This window comes from Clupea harengus, chromosome 1 (assembly GCF_900700415.2).
Source record: "Clupea harengus chromosome 1, Ch_v2.0.2, whole genome shotgun sequence".
Taxonomy (NCBI): Eukaryota; Metazoa; Chordata; class Actinopteri; order Clupeiformes; family Clupeidae; genus Clupea; species Clupea harengus.
Genome location: NC_045152.1, coordinates 10,897,725 through 10,912,282, shown reverse-complemented (window position 1 = coordinate 10,912,282; position 14,558 = coordinate 10,897,725).

Here is a 14,558-nt window from a genome sequence, read left to right as displayed (position 1 = left end):
TGAAAGTTTTAAACAATTTCAATGCCTAATGGAAATCCCATGGGTATGCCTTTTTGGTGGATGTCCCTCACTCTCATCCACCACTACTAAAACACCAGGAAGTTGCCTCCTAATGTACACCCTTGTTGTAAAGTGACAGAGTGACATAGAGCATAAACACTATAGCCATGGGTTGCCTGCGATCTCAGTAAACATGATAAAATACAAGGTTAGTCAGATGGCTTGGGAAAACAAAAAACATTTCTGACAAATGACACTACATACACCATATGCTAAAGTAGCACACCAAACGGATTAAATGAAACAGGGACAGCATATTTGTATAAAATAGGGGAATAAACGCAGCCTAAATAAGAAGTCAAATACTTTTCTTCTCATGCTTCCATCTAATACTTCATAATAGAGTCATCTTAACTGTTAATAGCATCTGGAGTATCACCAAGAAACACATCTTGATATTGTGTTCCTGAAATGTCGAAGACCCAGCTAGTTCATCTGTCTCTTCTGACAATACGTTCTCGTCACGTTCAGTTGATCAATTCATCTTAATAACAAATTCAAACGTAGAACCATCATAGACTACCGATTTGACTCGAGTTCATTTTCGAAATGAATGAACTTAGATTATTTTTTGGGGAGACTACAGCAAACGACAAGTTATCAGCTACCATCTGTTGCATGCATACTGGGTGCGAGGGAACTAACCAATACTCCCTGCGAAGTTTTATTTTGTTGGATCTTGGAGACATGAAAATTAAAAATATAAATATCCTCCAGCCGATTACGACCTCCCACGTAGATTAACCGACAGTAACGTTTCAAGTGGCCTACATCCAACAAATAAGTAATAAAGTGTAGTCAAAAAAGTCACCTACCTGCCACATATGTGAAGCCTCACCATCATGACGCTGGAGACTCATACCATACCGGAGTGACAGCTCTCAGCTCCTGGAAATACTTGCGCGCAATCGGAACTTTCAGCACATTAGTACATTATGCGTTTATTCGCATGACTGCGTTAGCCAGATCTAATTGGGGTCACTTCACCGGCTGTGTGTCACAAATACTCGCTACTTTGATAAACCAGCAGCATACGTTCCACGCGGTACGCGGAAGGTTGAAATAACTTTAAATGTCAATGCCTACTAGAAGCAGTGATAAATCCGTTAAGGTTAGTAAACCTTAGGTGAAGGTCAATGCTTACCTGTGTAGGAAAAAATTAGCCAACTCGGCATCTGTCTTAAAATAGTTCAATTCGAGGGGTTAAGAGCGGTAGATACATTCCAAAGGACTTTATCATCCTGGTCCATCAACAAAAGACGCAATGACAGGTATCCACGGGAAGCGAACGCCAATGAAAACACTGGCACATAGGCACTAATGTGCTCTCTTCCTCTCCCTCTCTCTCACACACACGCACACACACACATACGCCCAACCCCCTCATACACTGGTGCATAAATGAGGAAATGTGATTCTGAATAAAGAAACTGTAACCAAAAAACTGTAATCAAGAAAGTATCTTATTAAATAAGCATAGACGACACATTGATGCATCAGTACAGCTGGTATTTATTTATTTTTTTTACAGAAGAAGCTTACCTCACAATCACAGAGAGGGGGTCAGAACGATTAATGCTCACTTGTGAAGCAGCATGGGCAACAAAAATCTCCGCTGGAATGCCCAGCTGAGCAGGCACCCTGGCATCAATGCCACAGCTGGCATTTGTTAAACATACATGCGCATGTAGACACAAAACCCACACACACACATCTCCTCAAATAGGCCTTCTCCCCCCACCCCGCAACATACACACTGAAATGAATCTAGGCATATGCACAAAAGGGTTTCCTGGGACCTATGTCACATATCATTTTATATTTATATTTTATATTACATTTTACACCCAAGTTGCTGATCTTGGACTGAGCACCATATCATGGTAATCAACAGCTTTCTATGATCTTAAACATAGAGCCACAATCAAGGATTTGGTGTACTAAAAAGACCAAGAGAAGTTCCTCCGTGCTTTTATTTCCAATAGGGGGGACTACTGTAGTGGTCTCAACTGGTCTTCTCAAAATGGTAGCTCATTCAAAATGCTGATGAGCAAGTTTTATCCAGGACCAACAGAACATATAGAACGTTACTCCAGTTCTAAAAGCTTTTCACAGGCTTCTAGTTAGTTACGGAATAGATTTTAAGGTGCAGCTACTAGTCTATAAATCACTGAATGGTTTCGGCCCAGAATACATCTCTGACATGATGAATATAAACCGAGTAGGGCTCAGAGATCCATGGACTCATGTCAGCTAGTAAAGCCTAGAGTTCAAACTATACATGCCGAAGCAGCATTTATCTGTAACGCTGCATTCAACTAAAGGACATCCCAATGTTAGGATCTGAGAATGATGTAAAAGACTTCAGTAATACAAAGAATAAAAGAACAAACAAACAAAAACAAAGGAAAGCATTCCTATGTAAACAACAGTCTGAGAGCAGATAGGAGATGTGTCCCAGTCACCATAGAGAAACAGAGGCACATGGTGGCAAGTGTGTACGCTCTGTCCTTTTCTGGCCATGTGCCAGACCACCAAAAACTTAATTCAGTGTGATCGGATTCAGAAAAGTGGCCTCTTTTTTCTCCATTGCTGATGCCAGGGCATAAACAACCACCAATTGGCAAGTTCCTGAGTTCCTGTGTGTGGACTTGCAGGATGTTGAGTTTAATGTTGTTGCATGCTAGCCTATCACTGATGAAGTTATAGCAAATTAATTAAATCGACCTACAGTACATCATCCAAAAACTATCATTAATTCTATCATAGCCCTACCTGAGCATGCCCCTATTTCTGTGTAGCCAGAGGGGAATCACATTGCCCCATTGTGTTCTTGAACTGTGGCGATACCTGAGTTAGCTTACGTCAGACAGAACTGTGCTCAAATTTCATTACTCTAGATTACACAATGCAAGTTCAAGTCACACCTATCTGGTTAATGCTGTGAAACCTACTGTGTTTGTTTTCTTTTCTGAATAATAGTAGTGGTTTAGAGTACATAGGGGATTTCTATAACACACATAAGACTCAGGACTAACTATTTGTTTAGGCTGCCTAACCACTATGTGAACATCAGCTACTGCAGATGACATATTAGTTACATTTCATTTAAACTTTCATAATGCTTATATAACCATTCAAAATCAAGTAACCCTTTTTCACCCTTTAAAATACATTTAGTTCAACATGTGTTAAGACAAATACATTTATAGGATTAAAACAGTTCATTTGAAACATATGAACAGCAAGGTCTAATCGTTCTCTGCAAGCAAGGTCATTGTTTGTTAAAACAATTTAGTTGATATAGTGAAAATCAATGGAATGAACTGCATATTTTACAACAAATCTGATATGTATGGAATGAGCTCTGATATACAGTAGGCTACACTGAATGCATAGGCGGACATACAATTCTACCCGGACATGTCCTCTTTTTGAGATCTAAAAAAATGCGTCCGGCAGGGATTCCAAAATCGGCCGGGGATTTTGCCTTGCCGGACATTTGTGTTCCTCTGTGCATTTTAAAAACAAGTTATTACGTCCCTGCATGTGAAAAAGATGGCAAAACTTTGTGGCGGGGGAGGAGGCGGGGTCATCCGCATGTGAAAAAGATGGCAAAACTCCGTCGCGGGGGGAGGGGGCGGGGTCATCTGCAATTTTCCTGTCCCCAACCCCCCCCCCCCCAGGAATTACTCTCTGAAATGTTACTGTGTATTGTCCCCCCCTACAACGAAATGGGATCTCCGCCCCTGACTGAATGAACTCTGATATATAAAGAAGTCTGAAAAAGTGGCATGCAAAAGTTTGGGCACCCCTGGTCAAAATGTCTGTTTCTGTAGCTTAGCAACCTGATTTCCAAAAGTCATATAGATTACATATTTCTTTAATATTTTAAAGGACCAATATGTCATAAATGTACTGTTCTAAGTCATAAAATGACCATGATATGTCATCAGAGATTAAGGGAACATGCTAACCTGAAATACTTGCTTCTCGTGAGGGCCATGGCAGCCTGCCGCTCAGAGCACCTAATAATCTAAGTTACACACACACACACAGAAACATAGAAAAGCCATGTTCCTGCTTACATAAGCACATGATTTATACAAGGTATGTATTAATACAAGGCACTTGATTAATATATTCTGAAGTCATTAACAGTGCTTCTAAATTATTTCAATCAAGCTGTATGACCAGAGATAAAATATTGGAGATGCTTTTCAAAGACGGAGACAGCTAAGAGCCCAGAAGGATTTTAAGGCAGATGCCGAGTTGGCTCATTTTCTCCTAAACAGGGAAGGATCGAGCTAACCTTAACTCATTTATCACAGCTACTAGTAGGGATTGGCCATTTGATTTCAACATTCCTGTGTTCACATCAGGTTGTGCAGCAGGTTTATCAAGGAAGTGAGTATTTGAGACAAACAACCGGTGATGCCAAGTAGAGCTGGCTAACTCAGTCATGTGATCACACATATAATGTGTGGAGGAGGTGCAACTGTTTCCTACCTCGGCAACAACCAACGTGACAGAAATATAGCTTATGATATAAACTGCAAGTTTGACTCTAAATTGCCTCAATTTACGAATGTGATTACTCTATATGTTGAATGAATACTGATGTCCAAATACAGTAACGTTACTCATGCCCCTCGCTACCTACTAGCTATTCATCTATCTTATCAAAAATAAACCATATACCTGTTTTAGAAAAGTTTAATTACATAAAAAAAAAAATCAATTAAATTTGATTTTGTGACAATCAATGGGTGTGGTCAAATTTCACCAGCGTTACACACTCCTCTCTCCTCTCTCTATCGTTCTTCCTCTGGCTCTTCCTCTATGAACTCTGCGTCCTGGACCATACCTCCAAGTCTCGTTTTTATCCGTGAGACATTTCTCATGTTTCATGTACATGACACTGAATCGACAGTCATATGAGAAGTTTATACCTCTTGGATTTTCATTCCCAATAGCATAGAATAATAATTCTTAAAAAAAGTACATTAGAGTGAGAGACTGCTATGTCCGCGCTGTGAGGCTCACTATGTCTGTGTAACATTATTTTGGCTATTAGTCAAAGTAGTTTCAATATTCAACATCACTGAACAACTTCTTATCTCAAGGTGAACCAGACCTGTTTATGAAATGCCTCACATTATGCTTGAATGTGTTGTCTTGTGTGTCCATGTGTGGGCGGTGGGGACTTCAATCACTGACGTCACAGATTTCACTGACATTAACTTGACAGGTATACAGGACCTGCACTCTCTTATCTCTGTTGCTCTTCCACTAGATCCTCTGCCTCATGTACCACTAAAGTGAAATCCCCCCCCCCCCTTCTCACTGTGACTCACGAGGACTTTGGCCCTGGTGGGTGGTGGACTCCCCCGCCGCAATGGTTGGGTCCGGGCTCCCCCCACGAGAGTGGCTGGACCCGGGAGACCAAATTGGTTCAATTAAACCCAACTGGCTGCCCTGTTTAAAGGGTGCCTCATGTTCATGAGGAGAGACTTTTTTGAGATGGCATTGCGAGAACTTTGGAAACAGGCATGAGAGGCTGTGGAAGGCATGAGTGGCTGAAAACACTTACCTGCTGTGAGGCTAAGTGGAATTGGTTTCTAGCTGTGTGGATACTGTTATGTGCTTCCTGAATATGTTCCTTGTGAACCTGTGCTCTGTGAATATGTTCCTTGTGAACCTGTGTAGTGAATATGTTCCTAGTGAACTTGTGATTAGTGAATCTGTGAATAATTAATCTGTGCCTAGCATGCTCAAGAATATGCCTAGTTCTCCCTAGTGTCTGTAGCACTTTAAGTGCGGCCGTCTTTGTGTTTTTGAATATATGTTTGTTTATTGTATACACATGTTTTGGGGTTGATACCATAGAATCCCCCATGTAAATACATAAGAATATATTTGTATATGAAAGCCACCATCTCCTGCACCCTTCTTCCCAACTACACAACCCAGTCCAGTCGCCACCTCCCAAAATAACATGGGGTGACCGCCCGGTTCCTCACAGACCTGAACTCTCTTCTCTAGTCCTCTCTCTAGCTCATCCTCTCTGTTCTCTGCCTCTGGTATCAGCAGCACCTGACCAGCCCTCACTGGCTTCACTTGTCACTGGTGAGGGCTCTTTTTCAAATCACACTTTTTTCATGTGGCTGAATTGAGATGGTAACTCTAACATTAAGCCTACTAGAAAGTTCCCTTCTGTTTTATAAGGCAAGATTGGCGATATTAGGTCTATACGTGAAAATATTAACTGTCCAAATACATGATCTATCATGGAAAAGTCAGCAATCGCCCTCACAGTAACAGAGGGCTGTGCAGTCTAAGGCAGCTTTTTTGCACTTGCACTACTTAACACAGTCCTTCTTACATTTGCAGGAGACAAGTTCATAGCTGGACTGCCCTGTATCTGGTAGGCATGTCCAGAATGGTTCATAATGACCCTCAGATGTCTTTGACCAGCCCCATTTACAGGGTGAAGGGAGGTCTGGTGTAGATACCAGCAACTGACCCCACACATGGCCTCCCTGGTAGACTGCCCGCATAACAGGCTCCTTTAGGGCAGCCTTTGTTGGGGGGGATTGACTGCACATTGTGCCGTTTCGCAAATAATTTACTTCTAGCATGGTCAATTTATGTGGATGTGGTGGTTCCGTCATAGAGCAGGATGATAAACCTTTCTATTGTTGCCATTACCTCCTGTGGAATGTCATGGGAGGCGGAACGTAGCTCTAACGGGGGCATTTGTAAGCTCTGGAAAGACAGCCAACACAGCCCATGCAGTCTTTTTCCCATGCCAAGCAAAGTTTGATACTGTGTAACAACCAGTCAAAGCCTGAAACACAAGAAGAGCACGTGCCTTCTCAGGCCCAAGTCCACCTGAGATTTCGTAGGTATTGAAAACTTTTTCCAGTACCAAAAGGAAAACACTCCTTACTCTTTTGGACAGTAAAGTTGCCTGCATGAAATTCTTGAGCTATGCTTGGATGTATCCTTCGGAGCTTAGCCATGTCTCTCATGTGAACTGGAATCCATCTGGTGTAATGAGTATGGTCCATAGCATGAAACCATTTGTCCTGTTCACAGGCTTTGGCAAGAGCAATTCCAACATCATCTTCAAAGGCCATCAGGATTTCTCTTCCCGGGTAGAGTGAACTCTGTTATCGATTTCCACTCCTAGCTGTTCCATTCGTGAATGGTAGAGCTGGGCAAGTTCAGCTAACTTGAAGACTGGGGCTGTTTTTTCATCTTGCCTGGTCTCTTCGATGTAAAGGACCAGCTCAGCAAACACAATTGCAGAGGCCGATGCTACCTGTCTCTGGCAGTCATCATGTATGTCATGGCTGGTCTTTTTGGCTCGACTGTAAAGACATACAGGCAACGGGTGTGATATTTAGCCTCAAGTAGGGTGTCCAGATTTGAGTTTGTGAAAAAGAGGACACTTTAGCAGCGACGGGGGGGGGGGGGGGGTTAGATGGATGGGTAGTGTATAGCACAGTGGCGTAAGGTAGCTACGACGGGACCCAGTGTATGCTATTATGAAGGGCCCTAGTGCACGCTAGTTACTAGTTAAGAGGCGCGCGCGCGCGCACGCACACACACACACACACACACACACACACACACACACACACACACACACACACACACACACACACACACACACACACACACACACACACACACACACACACACACACACACACACACACACACACACACACACACACACACACACACACACACACACACACACACACACACACACACACCATTAGGCGTATATGTATATATATATATATATATATACGTATATATGATAGAAAAGTTGTTACTATGTATAATCCATTGTATGCTTGTGTAAGAGACACAAGTGTAACGCTGAAAGAATGTGTTCTGTGAAATGCTTTGGCTGCAATATACACATACTGTTTTCATGCTTCTGCACAAGATTTTTTGAGCTAAAGGCCAGTTGAGGTTGAAACCACTTCTGAAAATCGATATTGTTGAGAATCATGTTTATAATACAGTGGTGTGGTGAACATGAAGCAGTTTTGCAACAACAAGTGTCATTAGGCCCGTGGCAGAGACTAGTGTTTTGTAAGGTCCGCGTGCAGATGTGGGTGTCTTGTTAGGTCAGTCAGAATGGCCGATGAGAATTGTTTTTGAAAACAGGCCTACAGGTGTAGGCCGACGGAGACAGCCAAGCAGTCATGGAGGGGTCTCGGGGTAAGAGATGCAGACAAGTTAAGGACAGGCAAAGCCTCCCAAAAAAGTTGTAGATATTGCCATATTGGCAGGGACACCAACCTGCTGTCACGAGTCACCATTGTCCTAAAATGTTTCTCCACAACATGTAAGCGAGAATATTCTGATGGGCTGAGCGTGTATCAAATGTATAGGTTTGAGAGAATATTCTGATTGGTTCAACTTGCATAAGTTTTAGGTGTTCAGTTGGTTCAATTTGGATAAGTTTTAGGCTTTTGATTGGAAAAGCATAATGACGAAATATGCCCTTAAAAAAGTTAGTTTACAGGGTTTTTGACAGAGCTGCTCCATGGACCACCACTCTGATTGAATAAAATGTCTGCAAGATTCAATAAAACTTCAGTTCATCGCATTCGGTCTTGTGACTCTCATTGAAGTATCAATTCTGATATTTGAAGAGGTTGTTTTCGCTACAACAATATCTTGCACGCACAGACATTTGTAGAAGAGACACCACTCTGAGCAGAATGTACAGAATATGAACATGCCCATATAAGCTTATGTGAGCACTTGTATAAAAGCTGGCTGCGCCCAGCTGCACTTTGGAGTCATGTGCATGATCTTGTTTGTGTCATCTCTCCCATTTTGCAAAAGATAAAGCAACAACAAATTCTGATCGCTGGTCTCTGTCTCATAAATATTAACGTCTTAATATTAATTTATCTAACAATATATATTACAAACAATGTGTTGGATTATGGTCAAATGAGTTACTTCGGCTATTGTATTGGGAAAGTAGACAGGTCAAACAGAAAGCTATCAGAAATATGGATAGCACTCTGACACACTAACGTAAACAGAAGGTCAAAGTGCTGAAAGGTTCTTTAAAAACACTGATGAAAGGCACGATTTGTTGCGGCGGCACACACAGCAGATTTACCCACATCTGAAAAACACATACACAATCAAACAGGCGGCGACCTGACTCCGAAATGATAACAACCTGTTAAATAGGGGCACGGCAGCTTGAATTATAGCAGCTGTGCAGGAGACGTTATTGCTATGTCCCTGTTGTAGTGGTCATCAGCTCGTAGGCGATGAAGATTTATTTTAAGGCCAAACGTCTGTCTGTCTACTACAACAGGGACATAGCAATAACGTTTCTTGCACAACTCCTATCATTCTGTTTTAGAGCAGATTGCTCAGCAGTCCTCAGTCTCCCAATTTGCCAAGATGCTGATTGTGGATTATTACGCCGTAACATCCACCTTCGGTGAGGTGTGCACTGCCCTTCTATTGTTTCTGACATCTGTGACAGTGGAAACAGTCGGGTGATCCTTTTCTAAATTGAAACTCATTAAGACCTACCTGAGGGGCCGCATGGAGCAGGAGAGGCTGAATAGGCTGGCTATCCTGTCCATTGAAAAAGCATATCATGCATCACCATCGTTCGGCTAGCATGTGTGCTTTGCCTCTGGCTGTGCTCAGTCAGCCTGTCGGTCTTGACGTTCAGTTTTTTGCGTCTAAACTAGCTATATCGTATCGTCTCGTCACATGATCAAATAGAGACTTGACATTGGACAACAAGATATATATATTACCCAGCAATCATCATTGCATATCTGTATATGACAACAATACCAAAGAAAATAAGAAATGATTCATTTAATTTAATATTTGTTTTAATAGTTTCCATAGTTTCTGTAGGATAAGCATATAATTGTGTTATAGATTACTACTGACTATTTCCCTTCCCCAAAATAATAAAAACCATGACAGAGATTTGCCATTTTGAGAGTATATATAGCATAAGGTACTCTTCAAACTGTAACATAATTCATCTTTGATCACGGGTGGGTTTCCATAGTGACACTAACAGTCAGCCACTTCTTTGTGAAAGACCCAGAGAAAAGCAAACCCAAATATACGACGAGGCAAAATCCCGGACGATTTTGGAATCCCTGCCGGACGCATTTTTTAGGTCTCAAAAAGAGGACATGTCCGGGCAAAAGAGGACGTCTGGTCACCCTACCTCAAGGGCCACCATGTCCCCTGCACTAAGTTTCCTTAGAAATTCTGTGTCTTTAAGTAAGATTGCACAATAACCTAAGATTTCGAACTGGCGTTAGCACGTTAACTATTTATGTAGAACAGGCTATCAATAGAGGATAAAAACATTAAAGTGTTTTTCTTAATTTTAGATATGGATTTAAATTGTATCTATTTACTTGTAAGCCTACTTAGAGCATATGACAAATATGAAAACAAGGTTTGTTGCAACAGTCAAGTCATATCTCTCATATTAATTCGAACTGACACCAACATGTCACTTGATAGTGTCTTGGTCTTGATTTGTGAAAACAAAAAAAGATTCTAGGCTAATGTTACATTACTGATTTTAATTCTGCATCACAAAATGTATGATTCAATCATATGCAATATACGTAACTTTATTGCTATTACAAATTTCATGCTAATCATGGCTACCATCTTGAATTTGTATTGATTTTAAATATGTTTTTTATGTATAAACTTCCAAAAACTATGTTTGATGACTACATTTAACTAACAAGATCATCAACATCACATTGATCTTAAAACTCCTACACCGGCGGCCATCTTGAAAAATGGCTGCTACGGCCGCCATATTGAAAATTCATGATGGCACGATATCTATATTTTTTGGACTGTCTTTGGCTATAGGTGTACCAAATTTCACGCTTTTATCACAAAATGCACAATTGTTCAGGTTATATGCCCCACTACAGTACCTCCACCTCTGCACCGGTGAAGACTTGCTTTCGCGTTGCCTGTGGATCGTGCACACGTCTCTTCAGTTGCATGCCCTTATAAGGAGCTGGCGGGGCGTTTCTGTATGAAATTTCAGGTGCACGAGAACGCGCGTTCAATTTAAGAATCAGTGCACAGCAATGAACACTTTGGCGGTTTAAGAACACATTTCTGGGCGTTATGAATCCTGTGGAGATCTTTTCTTAGGTTGGTCTTTTTCAAGTTCGTAACAAGAGAATAAGGTCCATTGTTCTTTTTTCATTGAGAGTGACTCAGCAGGAAATAAATCATCTATGGAGTGACCCTCCATATTTAAGAAATACAAGTAAACATGGAATGTTGATGTGCAGGTCAGACCTCATCCACACCACAATTCTCCAAGCAAGTAATCAATTCAATTCAATTAAATTCAATTCAACTTTATTTTGCCATGTATACCGATACTAGGAATTTTTTCCATGCAAATAGAACAACAAGACAACACAGAACAACAATACAAGGCCAGATAGTACCAGTATGAGCAAAATAATAAATAAGAATGGAGGTAGTGCAACAATAATAATGTTAGATAAAGTTAAATAAAGTGCGATAAAGTTCGTGTGTGAGAGCTATTTAGGAGGGCTATTGCTTGGGGGAAAAAACTGTTGAGGTGACGTGATGTTTTGGTCATGATGGCCCTGTATCGCTGTCCAGAGGGGAGACGGTTAAAGAGACTGTTGGCAGGATGTGAGGGGTCTGCCGTGATCTTCATTACTTTCCTGAGGGATCTGGAGCTGTGAAGGTCCTTGATGGAGGGAAGGGGGCAGCCGATGATGCGCTCTGCTGCCCGTACGACTCTTTGGAGCCTGGCCTTAGAGCGGGCAGAGGCAGAGTCATACCAGACCGAGTGAGAGGATGTAAGCACACTCTCAATGATAGCCCTGTAAAACTGCACCATGATGGGGGGGCTGACCTGTAGTCCTCTCAGCTGACGGAGGAAGAACAGGCGCTGCTGACCTTTCTTCACTAATCGAGTGATGTTATTGTCCCATTTTAGTGTGTTGGTGATGGTTGTGCCTAGGAACTTGAAATGCTCTACTACAGTGACAGATAAGTTGTTGATGACAAGTGGAGGATGTGTCTGAACCTTTTTACGGAAGTCCACAATCACCTCCACTGTCTTGTTGACGTTAAGCTCTAGGTTGCTGACTGCACACCAGGACTCTAGATGGCCGACCTCCCTCCGCTAGTGTTAAGTTTAAATTATCTGCGTGCTGGTTTACAGAGAAATCAGAGTAATGGACCGCCACACGTAGCAATTGGTTTGATACAGTTGAGTTTACTGGTTTTAAGATTGGACAAGATTCAGCCGGAGATGCAGAGCTCACAATAGCTCTGTCACCCACGGCTGGAGAACGTGTTCTGAACAGGGGCGGCTCGTCCATAAGGGCGATTGGGGCGACGCACTGCCTAGGGGAAAAAAAAAAAAAAACTCCTTATGTATAAACGCAATATTCTTGTAAGTCGCGTAAATGACATGTACATTTAAATGTAATAATTTTTTTTCTGTCGGATTCTACCACTAGACCGTCTGATCTGCCTCTGTATGTCATTGTCGAATCAGGTAACAGTCGTTCAGTCAGCCTAAAGTCGTGCTTCAAATGGCCCCACCCCTTCTGGGGCGATTTGGGGCGAAATGAAAATCGCCCCAGACTTCTCCCATTGACTCCCATGTTAAATCCATTTTTTTTCACAAAACAGAGCTCTCAATGCATTCTCTATGGCTTCCGGGAGGGCTCGCCCCTCCTGGTCTTGTCATAAGTAGTGGACGTAAAAGCCTATACGAACGTCATACAGCTTCGACGGAGGCATATTCTGTCAAGATGGCTGCCCTGTCCAGTGCAAGAACTCGATTCGCTCTTTGACAGAAACTCTTTTTTTAGTCGGCGTACTAATGAAGATAAATTGACAACAAAACAATTAGGACTTCCTAGACCAAATGTATCCATTCAACAGGTTTCTACAAAGGGAGGGAAATCCTACATCCAAGAATTGGAACGAAAGAAAATTGCGGTCGTGAAGTGGCTAATGCGGTCTGTATTTCATATACCACTGTCACTTTTCATAGGTTTTACAGTGTGTTTCACAGTTCGCTTCTTGCACTAACACTGAATAATTTTTAATGTGATGACTTATTTTGCTTTTGTAAGCCAATACTTTCAAGATCAGTCAATAAATATTGTTGGTTTTGACTTATGTTACCCCTTCTTTATGATGTTACTGGACATATCATGTGTCCTGTTAAGCTATGTTACATCATACAACATTTGAGACACGTGGATAATGAAAAAGTGGGATCATTTAATGTGGAGCCACATCATGTTTGCTTATGAAGGCTCCTGGATGCAACTTTCTTCCATAGCTTTCCACCTGTAACTTGCTACTCTAGCTATGTAGCAAGAGGGGACATATTACTGTTGTGTGCATGCCAATAGAGGACAAAAAGGTAGTGCTGTATGAGTTAATCAGCTAACTTAATGTACCTACTGAATGGGTCGCCTTAATCATTATAAAAAAAAATTGCCCCCCCTGAGAATTTTTTCAGGAGCCGCCACTGGTCACAGCCCCGCACAGTTAACACCGGTGCCCCCCAGGGTTGTGTGCTGTCCCCCCTGCTCTTCTCCCTGTACACCAACTGCTCCTCTGGTGACCTGTCTGTCAAGACCATCAAGTATGCAGACGACACCACCATGATAGGTCTCATCAGCAACAACAACGAGTCTGCCTACTGTAAGATAAATTCAGTTTAGGTATGAATTTATTAACATTTTATTTCTATTAACAATGTATGCCCATTTAACCAGTAACTGAAAAGGCAGTTGGAAAAACAGGTTTCAGACAGAGGGGCCCTAAGATAACATACAAAGCACATGCTTTCAAGTAGGATGACCAGTGACATAAATTCCAAGGTCATAGGGCAGCCTGGGCAGGAGACAGATGAGATAGGGAGACTATCTGTACCAGGGAGTGGAGATTCACAGAAACTTAATTGTCAGGCCAGAAATTACGACTGAAACATGCAAGTCACAGAGAGGCGTATACGTGTGGGGCCCAGAAAGTACCATCAGTGAAGATTGGACTTATAAACCAATTGTGATCACATGTAACATTCAGAACCAGTGGCGGCTCCTGAAAAAATTCTCAGGGGGGGCAATTTTTTTTTATAATGATTAAGGCGACCCATTCAGTAGGTACATTAAGTTAGCTGATTAACTCATACAGCACTACCTTTTTGTCCTCTATTGGCATGCACACAACAGTAATATGTCCCCTCTTGCTACATAGCTAGAGTAGCAAGTTACAGGTGGAAAGCTATGGAAGAAAGTTGCATCCAGGAGCCTTCATAAGCAAACATGATGTGGCTCCACATTAAATGATCCCACTTTTTCATTATCCACGTGTCTCAAATGTTGTATGATGTAACATAGCTTAACAGGACACATGAT